The sequence below is a fragment of the Gadus chalcogrammus genome, chromosome 13 (assembly GCF_026213295.1).
Source record: "Gadus chalcogrammus isolate NIFS_2021 chromosome 13, NIFS_Gcha_1.0, whole genome shotgun sequence".
Taxonomy (NCBI): domain Eukaryota; kingdom Metazoa; phylum Chordata; class Actinopteri; order Gadiformes; family Gadidae; genus Gadus; species Gadus chalcogrammus.
Window position 1 is genome coordinate 12,496,492 of NC_079424.1, and position 15,000 is coordinate 12,511,491.

Below are 15,000 nucleotides of genomic sequence, written 5' to 3' on the forward strand. Positions count from 1 at the left end.
AGAATATGACATTTTCAACATAATTTAGCTGTTAAAAACCAGCCTTCTGGAAGTCACATTGTTAGTCTTTACAACAGCTCACTGGTGGTCTAGTGGTTAGGATTCGGCGCTCTCACCGCCGCGGCCCGGGTTCGATTCCCGGTTAGGGAACACAACATTATAGGTGAAGTCCAAGCTAATCAAAGACGAACCACTGTTATCAACCAATGTCCAAGTATTCAACGTGAAGTTGAATAACGAAAAAAAGTAGACAGCCATGTTTAATCTTTACAGCGAAATGTCAAGAATATGAAATAGATAACATAATTTAGCTGTTAAAAACCAGCCTTCTCGAAGTCACATTGTTAATTATTACAACAGCTCCCTGGTGGTCTAGTGGTTAGGATTCGGCGCTCTCACCGCCGCGGCCCGGGTTCGATTCCCGGTTAGGGAACACAAAATTTTAGGTGATGTCCAAGCAAATGAAATACGAACCAATGTTTATAACCAATGTCGAAGAATTCAAGTATTCAATTTAGCTGTTAAAAACCAGCCTTCTCAATGTCACATTGTTATTTAACACTACAGCTCCCTGGTGGTCTAGTGGTTAGGATTCGGCGCTCTCACTGCCGCGGCCCGGGTTCGATTCCCGGTTAGGGAACACAAATTTTTAGGTGATGTCCCAGCAAATGAAATACGAACCAATGTTTATAACCAATGTCGAAGTATTCAACGGCAAGGTGAAGAACAAAAAAAAGTAGACATCCATGTTAAACCTTTACAGCGAAATGTCAAGAATATGACATTTTCAACATAATTTAGCTGTTAAAAACCAGCCTTCTCAAAGTCACATTGTTAGTTGTTACTACAGCTCCCTGGTGGTCTAGTGGTTAGGATTCGGCGCTCTCACCGCCGCTGCCCGGGTTCGATTGCCGGTTAGGGAACACATTTTTATTAGTGATGTCCAAGCAAATCATTTACAAACCACTGTGTTAAGTGATATCAAAGTATGCAACGGCAAAGTGAATAATCAATAAAAGCCGAAATCCATGTTACCCTATTACTGCGAAATGTCAAGAATATGAAATAAATAACCTAATTTAGCTGTTAAAAACCAGCCTTCTCAAAGTCACATTGTTATGTAACACTACAGCTCCCTGGTGGTCTAGTGGTTATGATTCGGCGCTCTCACCGCCGCGGCCCGGGTTCGATTCCCGTTAGGGAACACAACATTATAGGTGTAGTCCAAGCTAAGCAAAGACTGTTATCAACCAATGTCCAAGTATTCAACGGAAAGTTGGATAACGAAAAAAAATATACATCCATGTTAAACCTTTGCAGCGAAATGTCAAGAATATGACATTTTCATCATAATTTAGCTGTTAAAAAACTTGCTTTATGGATGTAACATTGTTTATTGTGACTACAGTTCCCTGGTGGTCTAGTGGTTAGGATTCGGCGCTCTCACCGCCGCGGCCCGGGTTCGATTCCCGGATAGGGAACACAAATTATTAGGTGATGTCCCAGCAATTGAAATACGAACCAATGTTTATAACCAATGTCGAAGTATTCAACGGCAAGGTGAAGAACAAAAAAAAGTAGACATCCATGTTAAACCTTTACAGCTAAATGTCAAGAATATGACATTTTCAACATAATTTAGCTGTTAAAAACCAGCCTTCTGAAAGTCACATTGTTAGTTGTTACTACAGCTCCCTGGTGGTCTAGTGGTTAGGATTCGGCGCTCTCACCGCCGCGGCCCGGGTTCGATTCCCGGTTAGGGAACACAACATTATAGGTGAAGTCCAAGCTAATCAAAGACGAACCACTGTTATCAACTAATGTCCAAGTATTCATCGGAAAGTTGAATAACGAAAAAAAGTATACATCCATGTTAAACCTTTGCAGCGAAATGTCAAGAATATGACATATTTGTCATAATTTAGCTGTTAAAAAACTTGCTTTGTGAAAGTAACATTGTTTTTTGTGTCTACAGTTCCCTGGTGGTCTAGTGGTTAGGATTCGGCGCTCTCACCGCCGCGGCCCGGGTTTGATTCCCGGTAAGGGAAAACAAATTTTTAGGTGATGTCCCAGCAAATGAAATACGAACCAATGTTTATAACCAATGTCGAAGTATTCAACGGCAAGGTGAAGAACAAAAAAAAGTAGACATCCATGTTAAACCTTCACAGCGAAATGTCACGAATATGACATTTTCAACATAATTTAGCTGTTAAAAACAGCCATCTCAAAGTCACATTGTTAGTTGTTACTACAGCTCCCTGGTGGTCTAGTGGTTAGGATTCGGCGCTCTCACCGCCGCGGCCCGGGTTCGATTCCCGGTTAGGGAACACAAAATTTTAGGTGATGTCCACGCAAATGAAATACGAACCAATGTTTATAACCAATGTCGAAGAATTCAAGTATTCAATTTAGCTGTTAAAAACCAGCCTTCTCAATGTCACATTGTTATTTAACACTACAGCTCCCTGGTGGTCTAGTGGTTAGGATTCGGCGCTCTCACCGCCGCGGCCCGGGTTCGATTCCCGGTTAGGGAACACAACATTATAGGTGAAGTCCAAGCTAATCAAAGACGAACCACTGTTATCAACCAATGTCCAAGTATTAGGGAACACAAATTTTTAGGTGATGTCCCAGCACATGAAATACGAACCAATGTTTATAACCAATGTCGAAGTATTCAACGGCAAGGTGAAGAACAAAAAAAAGTAGACATCCACGTTAAACCTTTACAGCGAAATGTCAAGAATATGACATTTTCATCATAATTTAGCTGTTAAAAAACTTGCTTTCTGGATGTAACATTGTTTATTGTGACTACAGTTCCCTGGTGGTCTAGTGGTTAGGATTCGGCGCTCTCACCGCCGCGGCCCGGGTTGATTCCCGGTTAGGGAACACATTATTATTATTGATGTCCAAGCAAATCATTTACAAACCACTGTGTTAAGTGATATCAAAGTATGCAACGGCAAAGTGAATAATCAATAAAAGCTGAAATCCATGTTACCCTATTACTGCGAAATGTCAAGAATATGAAATAGATAACTTAATTTAGCTGTTAAAAACCAGCCTTCTAAAAGTCACATTGTTATGTAACACTACAGCTCCCTGGTGGTCTAGTGGTTAGGATTCAGCGCTCTCACCGCTGTTGCCCGGGTTCGATTCCCGATTAGGGAACACAACATGATAGGTGAAGTCCAAGCTAATCAAAGACGAACCACTGTTATCAACCAATGTCCAAGTATTCAACGGAAAGTTGGATAACGAAAAAGAGTATACATCCATGTTAAACCTTTGCAGCGAAATGTCAAGAATATGACATTTTCAACATAATTTAGCTGTTAAAAAACCTGCTTTCTGAATGTAACATTGTTTTTTGTGACAACACTTCCCTGGTGGTCTAGTGGTTAGGATTCGGCGCTCTCACCGCCGCGTCCCGGGTTCGATTCCCGGTCAGGGAACACAAATTTTTCGGTGATGTCCCAGCAATTGAAATACGAACCAATGTTTATAACCAATGTCGAAGTATTCAACGGCAAGGTGAAGAACAAAAAAAAGTAGACATCCATGTTAAACCTTTACAGCTAAATGTCAAGAATATGACATTTTCAACATAATTTAGCTGTTAAAAACCAGCCTTCTCAATGTCACATTGTTAGTTGTTACTACAGCTCCCTGGTGGTCTAGTGGTTAGGATTCGGCGCTCTCACCGCCGCGGCCCGGGTTCGATTCCCGGTTAGGGAACACATTATTATTAGTGATGTCCAAGCAAATCATTTACAAACCACTGTGTTAAGTGATATCAAAGTATGCAACGGCAAAGTGAATAATCAATAAAAGCTGAAATCCATGTTACCCTATTACTGCGAAATGTCAAGAATATGAAATAGATAACTTAATTTAGCTGTTAAAAACCAGCCTTCTAAAAGTCACATTGTTATGTAACACTACAGCTCCCTGGTGGTCTAGTGGTTAGGATTCGGCGCTCTCACCGCTGTGGCCCGGGTTCGATTCCCGGTTAAGGAACACAACATGATAGGTGAAGTCCAAGCTAATCAAAGACGAACCACTGTTATCAACCAATGTCCAAGTATTCAACGGAAAGTTGGATAACGAAAAAGAGTATACATCCATGTTAAACCTTTGCAGCGAAATGTCAAGAATATGACATTTTCAACATAATTTAGCTGTTAAAAAACCTGCTTTCTGAATGTAACATTGTTTTTTGTGACAACACTTCCCTGGTGGTCTAGTGGTTAGGATTCGGCGCTCTCACCGCCGCGGCCCTTGTTCGATTCCCGGTTAGGGAACACAAATTTTTAGGTGATTTCCCAGCAAATGAAATACGAACCAATGTTTATAACCAATGTCGAAGTATTCAACGGCAAGGTGAAGAACAAAAAAAAGTAGACATCCATGTTAAACCTTTACAGCGAAATGTCAAGAATATGACATTTTCAACATAATTTAGCTGTTAAAAACCAGCCTTCTGGAAGTCACATTGTTAGTCGTTACAACAGCTCACTGGTGGTCTAGTGGTTAGGATTCGGCGCTCTCACCGCCCCGGCCCGGGTTCGATTCCCGGTTAGGGAACACAACATTATAGGTGAAGTCCAAGCTAATCAAAGACGAACCACTGTTATCAACCAATGTCCAAGTATTCAACGTGAAGTTGAATAACGAAAAAAAGTAGACAGCCATGTTTAATCTTTACAGCGAAATGTCAAGAATATGAAATAGATAACATAATTTAGCTGTTAAAAACCAGCCTTCTCGAAGTCACATTGTTAATTATTACAACAGCTCCCTGGTGGTCTAGTGGTTAGGATTCGGCGCTCTCACCGCCGCGGCCCGGGTTCGATTCCCGGTTAGGGAACACAAAATTTTAGGTGATGTCCAAGCAAATGAAATACGAACCAATGTTTATAACCAATGTCGAAGAATTCAAGTATTCAATTTAGCTGTTAAAAACCAGCCTTCTCAATGTCACATTGTTATTTAACACTATAGCTCCCTGGTGGTCTAGTGGTTAGGATTCGGCGCTCTCACCGCCGCGGCCCGGGTTCGATTCCCGGTTAGGGAACACAAATTTTTAGGTGATGTCCCAGCAAATGAAATACGAACCAATGTTTATAACCAATGTCGAAGTATTCAACGGCAAGGTGAAGAACAAAAAAAAGTAGACATCCATGTTAAACCTTTACAGCGAAATGTCAAGAATATGACATTTTCAACATAATTTAGCTGTTAAAAACCAGCCTTCTCAAAGTCACATTGTTAGTTGTTACTACAGCTCCCTGGTGGTCTAGTGGTTAGGATTCGGCGCTCTCACCGCCGCTGCCCGGGTTCGATTGCCGGTTAGGGAACACATTATTATTAGTGATGTCCAAGCAAATCATTTACAAACCACTGTGTTAAGTGATATCAAAGTATGCAACGGCAAAGTGAATAATCAATAAAAGCCGAAATCCATGTTACCCTATTACTGCGAAATGTCAAGAATATGAAATAAATAACCTAATTTAGCTGTTAAAAACCAGCCTTCTCAAAGTCACATTGTTATGTAACACTACAGCTCCCTGGTGGTCTAGTGGTTAGGATTCGGCGCTCTCACCGCCGCGGCCCGGGTTCGATTCCCGTTAGGGAACACAACATTATAGGTGTAGTCCAAGCTAAGCAAAGACTGTTATCAACTAATGTCCAAGTATTCATCGGAAAGTTGAATAACGAAAAAAAGTATACATCCATGTTAAACCTTTGCAGCGAAATGTCAAGAATATGACATATTTGTCATAATTTAGCTGTTAAAAAACTTGCTTTGTGAAAGTAACATTGTTTTTTGTGTCTACAGTTCCCTGGTGGTCTAGTGGTTAGGATTCGGCGCTCTCACCGCCGCGGCCCGGGTTTGATTCCCGGTAAGGGAAAACAAATTTTTAGGTGATGTCCCAGCAAATGAAATACGAACCAATGTTTATAACCAATGTCGAAGTATTCAACAGCAAGGTGAAGAACAAAAAAAAGTAGACATCCATGTTAAACCTTCACAGCGAAATGTCACGAATATGACATTTTCAACATAATTTAGCTGTTAAAAACAGCCATCTCAAAGTCACATTGTTAGTTGTTACTACAGCTCCCTGGTGGTCTAGTGGTTAGGATTCGGCGCTCTCACCGCCGCGGCCCGGGTTCGATTCCCGGTTAGGGAACACAAAATTTTAGGTGATGTCCACGCAAATGAAATACGAACCAATGTTTATAACCAATGTCGAAGAATTCAAGTATTCAATTTAGCTGTTAAAAACCAGCCTTCTCAATGTCACATTGTTATTTAACACTACAGCTCCCTGGTGGTCTAGTGGTTAGGATTCGGCGCTCTCACCGCCGCGGCCCGGGTTCGATTCCCGGTTAGGGAACACAACATTATAGGTGAAGTCCAAGCTAATCAAAGACGAACCACTGTTATCAACCAATGTCCAAGTATTCATCGGAAAGTTGAATAACGAAAAATAGTATACATCCATGTTAAACCTTTGCAGCGAAATGTCAAGAATATGACATATTTGTCATAATTTAGCTGTTAAAAAACTTGCTTTGTGAAAGTAACATTGTTTATTGTGACTACAGTTCCCTGGTGGTCTAGTGGTTAGGATTCGGTGCTCTCACCGCCGCGGCCCGGGTTCGATTCCCGGTTAGGGAACACAAATTTTTAGGTGATGTCCCAGCACATGAAATACGAACCAATGTTTATAACCAATGTCGAAGTATTCAACGGCAAGGTGAAGAACAAAAAAAAGTAGACATCCACGTTAAACCTTTACAGCGAAATGTCAAGAATATGACATTTTCATCATAATTTAGCTGTTAAAAAACTTGCTTTCTGGATGTAACATTGTTTATTGTGACTACAGTTCCCTGGTGGTCTAGTGGTTAGGATTCGGCGCTCTCACCGCCGCGGCCCGGGTTCGATTCCCGGTTAGGGAACACAAAATTTTAGGTGATGTCCAAGCAAATGAAATACGAACCAATGTTTATAACCAATGTCGAAGAAATCAAGTATTCAATTTAGCTGTTAAAAACCAGCCTTCTCAATGTCACATTGTTATTTAACACCACAGCTCCCTGGTGGTCTAGTGGTTAGTATTCGGCGCTCTCACCGCCGCGGCCCGGGTTCGATTCCCGGTTAGGGAACACATCATTATAGGTGAAGTCCAAGCTAATCAAAGACGAACCACTGTTATCAACCAATGTCCAAGTATTCATCGGAAAGTTGAATAACGAAAAAAAGTATACATCCATGTTAAACCTTTGCAGCGAAATGTCATGAATATGACATATTTGTCATAATTTAGCTGTTAAAAAACTTGCTTTGTGAAAGTAACATTGTTTTTTGTGTCTACAGTTCCCTGGTGGTCTAGTGGTTAGGATTCGGCGCTCTCACCGCCGCGGCCCGGGTTCGATTCCCGGTTAGGGAACACAAATTTTTAGGTGATGTCCCAGCAAATGAAATACGAACCAATGTTTATAACCAATGTCGAAGTATTCAACGGCAAGGTGAAGAACAAAAAAAAGTAGACATCCACGTTAAACCTTTACAGCGAAATGTCAAGAATATGACATTTTCATCATAATTTAGCTGTTAAAAAACTTGCTTTCTGGATGTAACATTGTTTATTGTGACTACAGTTCCCTGGTGGTCTAGTGGTTAGGATTCGGCGCTCTCACCGCCGCGGCCCGGGTTCGATTCCCGGTTAGGGAACACATTATTATTAGTGATGTCCAAGCAAATCATTTACAAACCACTGTGTTAAGTGATATCAAAGTATGCAACGGCAAAGTGAATAATCAATAAAAGCTGAAATCCATGTTACCCTATTACTGCGAAATGTCAAGAATATGAAATAGATAACTTAATTTAGCTGTTAAAAACCAGCCTTCTAAAAGTCACATTGTTATGTAACACTACAGCTCCCTGGTGGTCTAGTGGTTAGGATTCGGCGCTCTCACCGCTGTGGCCCGGGTTCGATTCCCGGTTAGGGAACACAACATGATAGGTGAAGTCCAAGCTAATCAAAGACGAACCACTGTTATCAACCAATGTCCAAGTATTCAACGGAAAGTTGGATAACGAAAAAGAGCATCCATCCATGTTTAACCTTTGCAGCGAAATGTCAAGAATATGACATTTTCAACATAATTTAGCTGTTAAAAAACCTGCTTTCTGAATGTAACATTGTTTTTTGTGACAACACTTCCCTGGTGGTCTAGTGGTTAGGATTCGGCGCTCTCACCGCCGCGGCCCTTGTTCGATTCCCGGTTAGGGAACACAAATTTTTAGGTGATTTGCCAGCAAATGAAATACGAACCAATGTTTATAACCAATGTCGAAGTATTCAACGGCAAGGTGAAGAACAAAAAAAAGTAGACATCCATGTTAAACCTTTACAGCGAAATGTCAAGAATATGACATTTTCAACATAATTTAGCTGTTAAAAACCAGCCTTCTGGAAGTCACATTGTTAGTTGTTACAACAGCTCCCTGGTGGTCTAGTGGTTAGGATTCGGCGCTCTCACCGCCGCGGCCCGGGTTCGATTCCCGGTTAGGGAACACAACATTATAGGTGTAGTCCAAGCTAAGCAAAGACTGTTATCAACCAATGTCCAAGTATTCAACGGAAAGTTGGATAACGAAAAAAAAATATACATCCATGTTAAACCTTTGCAGCGAAATGTCAAGAATATGACATTTTCATCATAATTTAGCTGTTAAAAAACTTGCTTTCTGGATGTAACATTGTTTATTGTGACTACAGTTCCCTGGTGGTCTAGTGGTTAGGATTCGGCGCTCTCACCGCCGCGGCCCGGGTTCGATTCCCGGTTAGGGAACACAAATTTTTAGGTGATGTCCCAGCAATTGAAATACGAACCAATGTTTATAACCAATGTCGAAGTATTCAACGGCAAGGTGAAGAACAAAAAAAAGTAGACATCCATGTTAAACCTTTACAGCGAAATGTCAAGAATATGACATTTTCAACATAATTTAGCTGTTAAAAACCAGCCATCTCAAAGTCACATCGTTAGTAGTTACTACAGCTCCCTGGTGGTCTAGTGGTTAGGATTCGGCGCTCTCACCGCCGCGGCCCGGGTTCGATTCCCGGTTAGGGAACACAAAATTTTAGGTGATGTCCAAGCAAATGAAATACGAACCAATGTTTATAACCAATGTCGAAGAATTCAAGTATTCAATTTAGCTGTTAAAAACCAGCCTTCTCAATGTCACATTGTTATTTAACACTACAGCTCCCTGGTGGTCTAGTGGTTAGGATTCGGCGCTCTCACCGCCGCGCCCCGGGTTCGATTCCCGGTTAGGGAACACAACATGATAGGTGAAGTCCAAGCTAATCAAAGACGAACCACTGTTATCAAGCAATGTCCAAGTATTCAAAGGAAAGTTGGATAACGAAAAAGAGTAAACATCCATGTTAAACCTTTGCAGCGAAATGTCAAGAATATGACATTTTCAACATAATTTAGCTGTTAAAAAACCTGCTTTCTGAATGTAACATTGTTTTTTGTGACAACACTTCCCTGGTGGTCTAGTGGTTAGGATTCGGCGCTCTCACCGCCGCGGCCCGGGTTCGATTCCCGGTCAGGGAACACAAATTTTTCGGTGATGTCCCAGCAATTGAAATACGAACCAATGTTTATAACCAATGTCGAAGTATTCAACGGCAAGGTGAAGAACAAAAAAAAGTAGACATCCATGTTAAACCTTTACAGCTAAATGTCAAGAATATGACATTTTCAACATAATTTAGCTGTTAAAAACCAGCCTTCTCAAAGTCACATTGTTAGTTGTTACTACAGCTCCCTGGTGGTCTAGTGGTTAGGATTCGGCGCTCTCACCGCTGCGGCCCGGGTTCGATTCCCGGTTAGGGAACACATTATTATTAGTGATGTCCAAGCAAATCATTTACAAACCACTGTGTTAAGTGATATCAAAGTATGCAACGGCAAAGTGAATAATCAATAAAAGCTGAAATCCATGTTACCCTATTACTGCGAAATGTCAAGAATATGAAATAGATAACTTAATTTAGCTGTTAAAAACCAGCCTTCTCAAAGTCACATTGTTATGTAACACTACAGCTCCCTGGTGGTCTAGTGGTTAGGATTCGGCGCTCTCACCGCCGCGGCCCGGGTTCGATTCCCGGTTAGGGAACACAACATTATAGGTGTAGTCCAAGCTAAGCAAAGACTGTTATCAACCAATGTCCAAGTATTCAACGGAAAGTTGGATAACGAAAAAAAATATACATCCATGTTAAACCTTTGCAGCGAAATGTCAAGAATGTGACATTTTCATCATAATTTAGCTGTTAAAAAACTTGCTTTCTGGATGTAACATTGTTTACTGTGACTACAGTTCCCTGGTGGTCTAGTGGTTAGGATTCGGCGCTCTCACCGCCGCGGCCCGGGTTCGATTCCCGGTTAGGGAACACAAATTTTTAGGTGATGTCCCAGCAATTGAAATACGAACCAATGTTTATAACCAATGTCGAAGTATTCAACGGCAAGGTGAAGAACAAAAAAAAGTAGACATCCATGTTAAACCTTTACAGCTAAATGTCAAGAATATGACATTTTCAACATAATTTAGCTGTTAAAAACCAGCCTTCTGAAAGTCACATTGTTAGTTGTTACTAAAGCTCCCTGGTGGTCTAGTGGTTAGGATTCGGCGCTCTCACCGCCGCGGCCCGGGTTCGATTCCCGGTTAGGGAACACAACATTATAGGTGAAGTCCAAGCTAATCAAAGACGAACCACTGTTATCAACCAATGTCCAAGTATTCATCGGAAAGTTGAATAACGAAAAAAAGTATACATCCATGTTAAACCTTTGCAGCGAAATGTCAAGAATATGACATATTTGTCATAATTTAGCTGTTAAAAAACTTGCTTTGTGAAAGTAACATTGTTTTTTGTGTCTACAGTTCCCTGGTGGTCTGGTGGTTAGGATTCGGCGCTCTCACCGAAATGCGAAATGTCAAGAATATGAAATAGATAACTTAATTTAGCTGTTAAAAACCAGCCTTCTAAAAGTCACATTGTTATGTAACACTACAGCTCCCTGGTGGTCTAGTGGTTAGGATTCGGCGCTCTCACCGCTGTGGCCCGGGTTCGATTCCCGGTTAGGGAACACAACATGATAGGTGAAGTCCAAGCTAATCAAAGACGAACCACTGTTATCAACCAATGTCCAAGTATTCATCGGAAAGTTGAATAACGAAAAAAAGTATACATCCATGTTAAACCTTTGCAGTGAAATGTCAAGAATATGACATATTTGTCATAATTTAGCTGTTAAAAAACTTGCTTTGTGAAAGTAACATTTTTTATTGTGTCTACAGTTCCCTGGTGGTCTAGTGGTTAGGATTCGGCGCTCTCACCGCCGCGGCCCGGGTTCGATTCCCGGTTAGGGAACACAAATTTTTAGGTGATGTCCCAGCACATGAAATACGAACCAATGTTTATAACCAATGTCGAAGTATTCAACGGCAAGGTGAAGAACAAAAAAAAGTAGACATCCACGTTAAACCTTTACAGCGAAATGTCAAGAATATGACATTTTCATCATAATTTAGCTGTTAAAAAACTTGCTTTCTGGATGTAACATTGTTTATTGTGACTACAGTTCCCTGGTGGTCTAGTGGTTAGGATTCGGCGCTCTCACCGCCGCGGCCAGGGTTCGATTCCCGGTTAGGGAACACAAATTTTTAGGTGATGTCCCAGCACATGAAATACGAACCAATGTTTATAACCAATGTCGAAGTATTCAACGGCAAGGTGAAGAACAAAAAAAAGTAGACATCCATGTTAAACCTTTGCAGCGAAATGTCAAGAATATGACATTTTCATCATAATTTAGCTGTTAAAAAACTTGCTTTCTGGATGTAACATTGTTTATTGTGACTACAGTTCCCTGGTGGTCTAGTGGTTAGGATTCGGCGCTCTCACCGCCGCGGCCCGGGTTCGATTCCCGGTTAGGGAACACAAATTTTTAGGTGATGTCCCAGCAATTGAAATACGAACCAATGTTTATAACCAATGTCGAAGTATTCAACGGCAAGGTGAAGAACAAAAAAAAGTAGACATCCATGTTAAACCTTTACAGCTAAATGTCAAGAATATGACATTTTCAACATAATTTAGCTGTTAAAAACCAGCCTTCTGAAAGTCACATTGTTAGTTGTTACTACAGCTCCCTGGTGGTCTAGTGGTTAGGATTCGGCGCTCTCACCGCCGCGGCCCGGGTTCGATTCCCGGTTAGGGAACACAACATTATAGGTGAAGTCCAAGCTAATCAAAGACGAACCACTGTTATCAACCAATGTCCAAGTATTCATCGGAAAGTTGAATAACGAAAAAAAGTATACATCCATGTTAAACCTTTGCAGCGAAATGTCAAGAATATGACATTTTCATCATAATTTAGCTGTTAAAAAACTTGCTTTCTGGATGTAACATTGTTTGTTGTGACAACACTTCCCTGGTGGTCTAGTGGTTAGGATTCGGCGCTCTCACCGCCGCGGCCCGGGGTCGATTCCCGGTTAGGGAACACAAATTTTTAGGTGATTTCCCAGCAAAGGAAATACGAACCAATGTTTATAACCAATGTCGAAGTATTCAACGGCAAGGTGAAGAACAAAAAAAAGTAGACATCCATGTTAAATCTTTACAGCGAAATGTCAAGAATATGACATTTTCAACATAATTTAGCTGTTAAAAACCAGCCTTCTGCAAGTCACATTGTTAGTTGTTACAACAGCTCCCTGGTGGTCTAGTGGTTAGGATTCGGCGCTCTCACTGCCGCGGCCAGGGTTCGATTCCCTGTTAGGGAACACAACATTATAGGTGAAGTCCAAGCTAGTCAAAGACGAACCACTGTTATCAACCAATGTCCAAGTATTCAACGTGAAGTTGAATAACGAAAAAAAGTAGACAGCCATGTTTAATCTTTACAGCGAAATGTCAAGAATATGAAATAGATAACATAATTTAGCTGTTAAAAACCAGCCTTCTCGAAGTCACATTGTTAATTAATACAACAGCTCCCTGGTGGTCTAGTGGTTAGGATTCGGCGCTCTCACCGCCGCGGCCCGGGTTCGATTCCCGGTTAGGGAACACAAAATTTTAGGTGATGTCCAAGCAAATGAAATACGAACCAATGTTTATAACCAATGTCGAAGAATTCAAGTATTCAATTTAGCTGTTAAAAACCAGCCTTCTCAATGTCACATTGTTATTTAACACTACAGCTCCCTGGTGGTCTAGTGGTTAGGATTCGGCGCTCTCACCGCCGCGGCCCGGGTTCGATTCCCGGTTAGGGAACACAACATTATAGGTGAAGTCCAAGCTAATCAAAGACGAACCACTGTTATCAACCAATGTACAAGTATTCATCGGAAAGTTGAATAACGAAAAAAAGTATACATCCATGTTAAACCTTTGCAGCGAAATGTCAAGAATATGACATATTTGTCATAATTTAGCTGTTAAAAAACTTGCTTTGTGAAAGTAACATTGTTTATTGTGTCTACAGTTCCCTGGTGGTCTAGTGGTTAGGATTCGGCGCTCTCACCGCCGCGGCCCGGGTTCGATTCCCGGTTAGGGAACACAAATTTTTAGGTGATGTCCCAGCAAATGAAATACGAACCAATGTTTATAACCAATGTCGAAGTATTCAACGGCAAGGTGAAGAACAAAAAAAAGTAGACATCCATGTTAAACCTTTACAGCGAAATGTCAAGAATATGACATTTTCAACATAATTTAGCTGTTAAAAACCAGCCTTCTCAAAGTCACATTGTTAGTTGTTACTACAGCTCCCTGGTGGTCTAGTGGTTAGGATTCGGCGCTCTCACCGCCGCGGCCCGGGTTCGATTCCCGGTTAGGGAACACATTATTATTAGTGATGTCCAAGCAAATCATTTACAAACCACTGTGTTAAGTGATATCAAAGTATGCAACGGCAAAGTGAATAATCAATAAAAGCTGAAATCCATGTTACCCTATTACTGCGAAATGTCAAGAATATGAAATAGATAACTTAATTTAGCTGTTAAAAACCAGCCTTCTAAAAGTCACATTGTTATGTAACACTACAGCTCCCTGGTGGTCTAGTGGTTAGGATTCGGCGCTCTCACCGCTGTGGCCCGGGTTCGATTCCCGGTTAGGGAACACAACATGATAGGTGCAGTCCAAGCTAATCAAAGACGAACCACTGTTATCAACCAATGTCCAAGTATTCAACGGAAAGTTGGATAACGAAAAAGAGTATACATCCATGTTAAACCTTTGCAGCGAAATGTTAAGAATATGACATTTTCAACATAATTTAGCTGTTAAAAAACCTGCTTTCTGAATGTAACATTGTTTTTTGTGACAACACTTCCCTGGTGGTCTAGTGGTTAGGATTCGGCGCTCTCACCGCCGCGGCCCTTGTTCGATTCCCGGTTAGGGAACACAAATTTTTAGGTGATTTCCCAGCAAATGAAATACGAACCAATGTTTATAACCAATGTCGAAGTATTCAACGGCAAGGTGAAGAACAAAAAAAAGTAGACATCCATGTTAAACCTTTACAGCGAAATGTCAAGAATATGACATTTTCAACATAATTTAGCTGTTAAAAACCAGCCTTCTGGAAGTCACATTGTTAGTTGTTACAACAGCTCCCTGGTGGTCTAGTGGTTAGGATTCGGCGCTCTCACCGCCGCGGCCCGGGTTCGATTCCCGGTTAGGGAACACAACATTATAGGTGAAGTCCAAGCTAATCAAAGACGAACCACTGTTATTAACCAATGTCCAAGTATTCAACGTGAAGTTGAATAACGAAAAAAAGTAGACAGCCATGTTTAATCTTTACAGCGAAATGTCAAGAATATGAAATAGATAACATAATTTAGCTGTTAAAAACCAGCCTTCTCGAAGTCACATT

At 41.1% G+C, this 15,000-nt stretch overlaps 1 protein-coding gene and 1 non-coding gene across 3 annotated transcripts in view; one reads left to right on the forward strand and one right to left on the reverse strand.

The window, feature by feature from the left end:
- Positions 1-15,000, reverse strand: part of eogt (EGF domain-specific O-linked N-acetylglucosamine (GlcNAc) transferase) — a 91,548-nt gene that overhangs the window by 12,025 nt on the left and 64,523 nt on the right. The window lies entirely within an intron of this gene.
- Positions 9,586-9,657, forward strand: trnae-cuc (transfer RNA glutamic acid (anticodon CUC)). Its single transcript has one exon. It is a non-coding gene; the product is annotated as a tRNA-Glu (tRNA).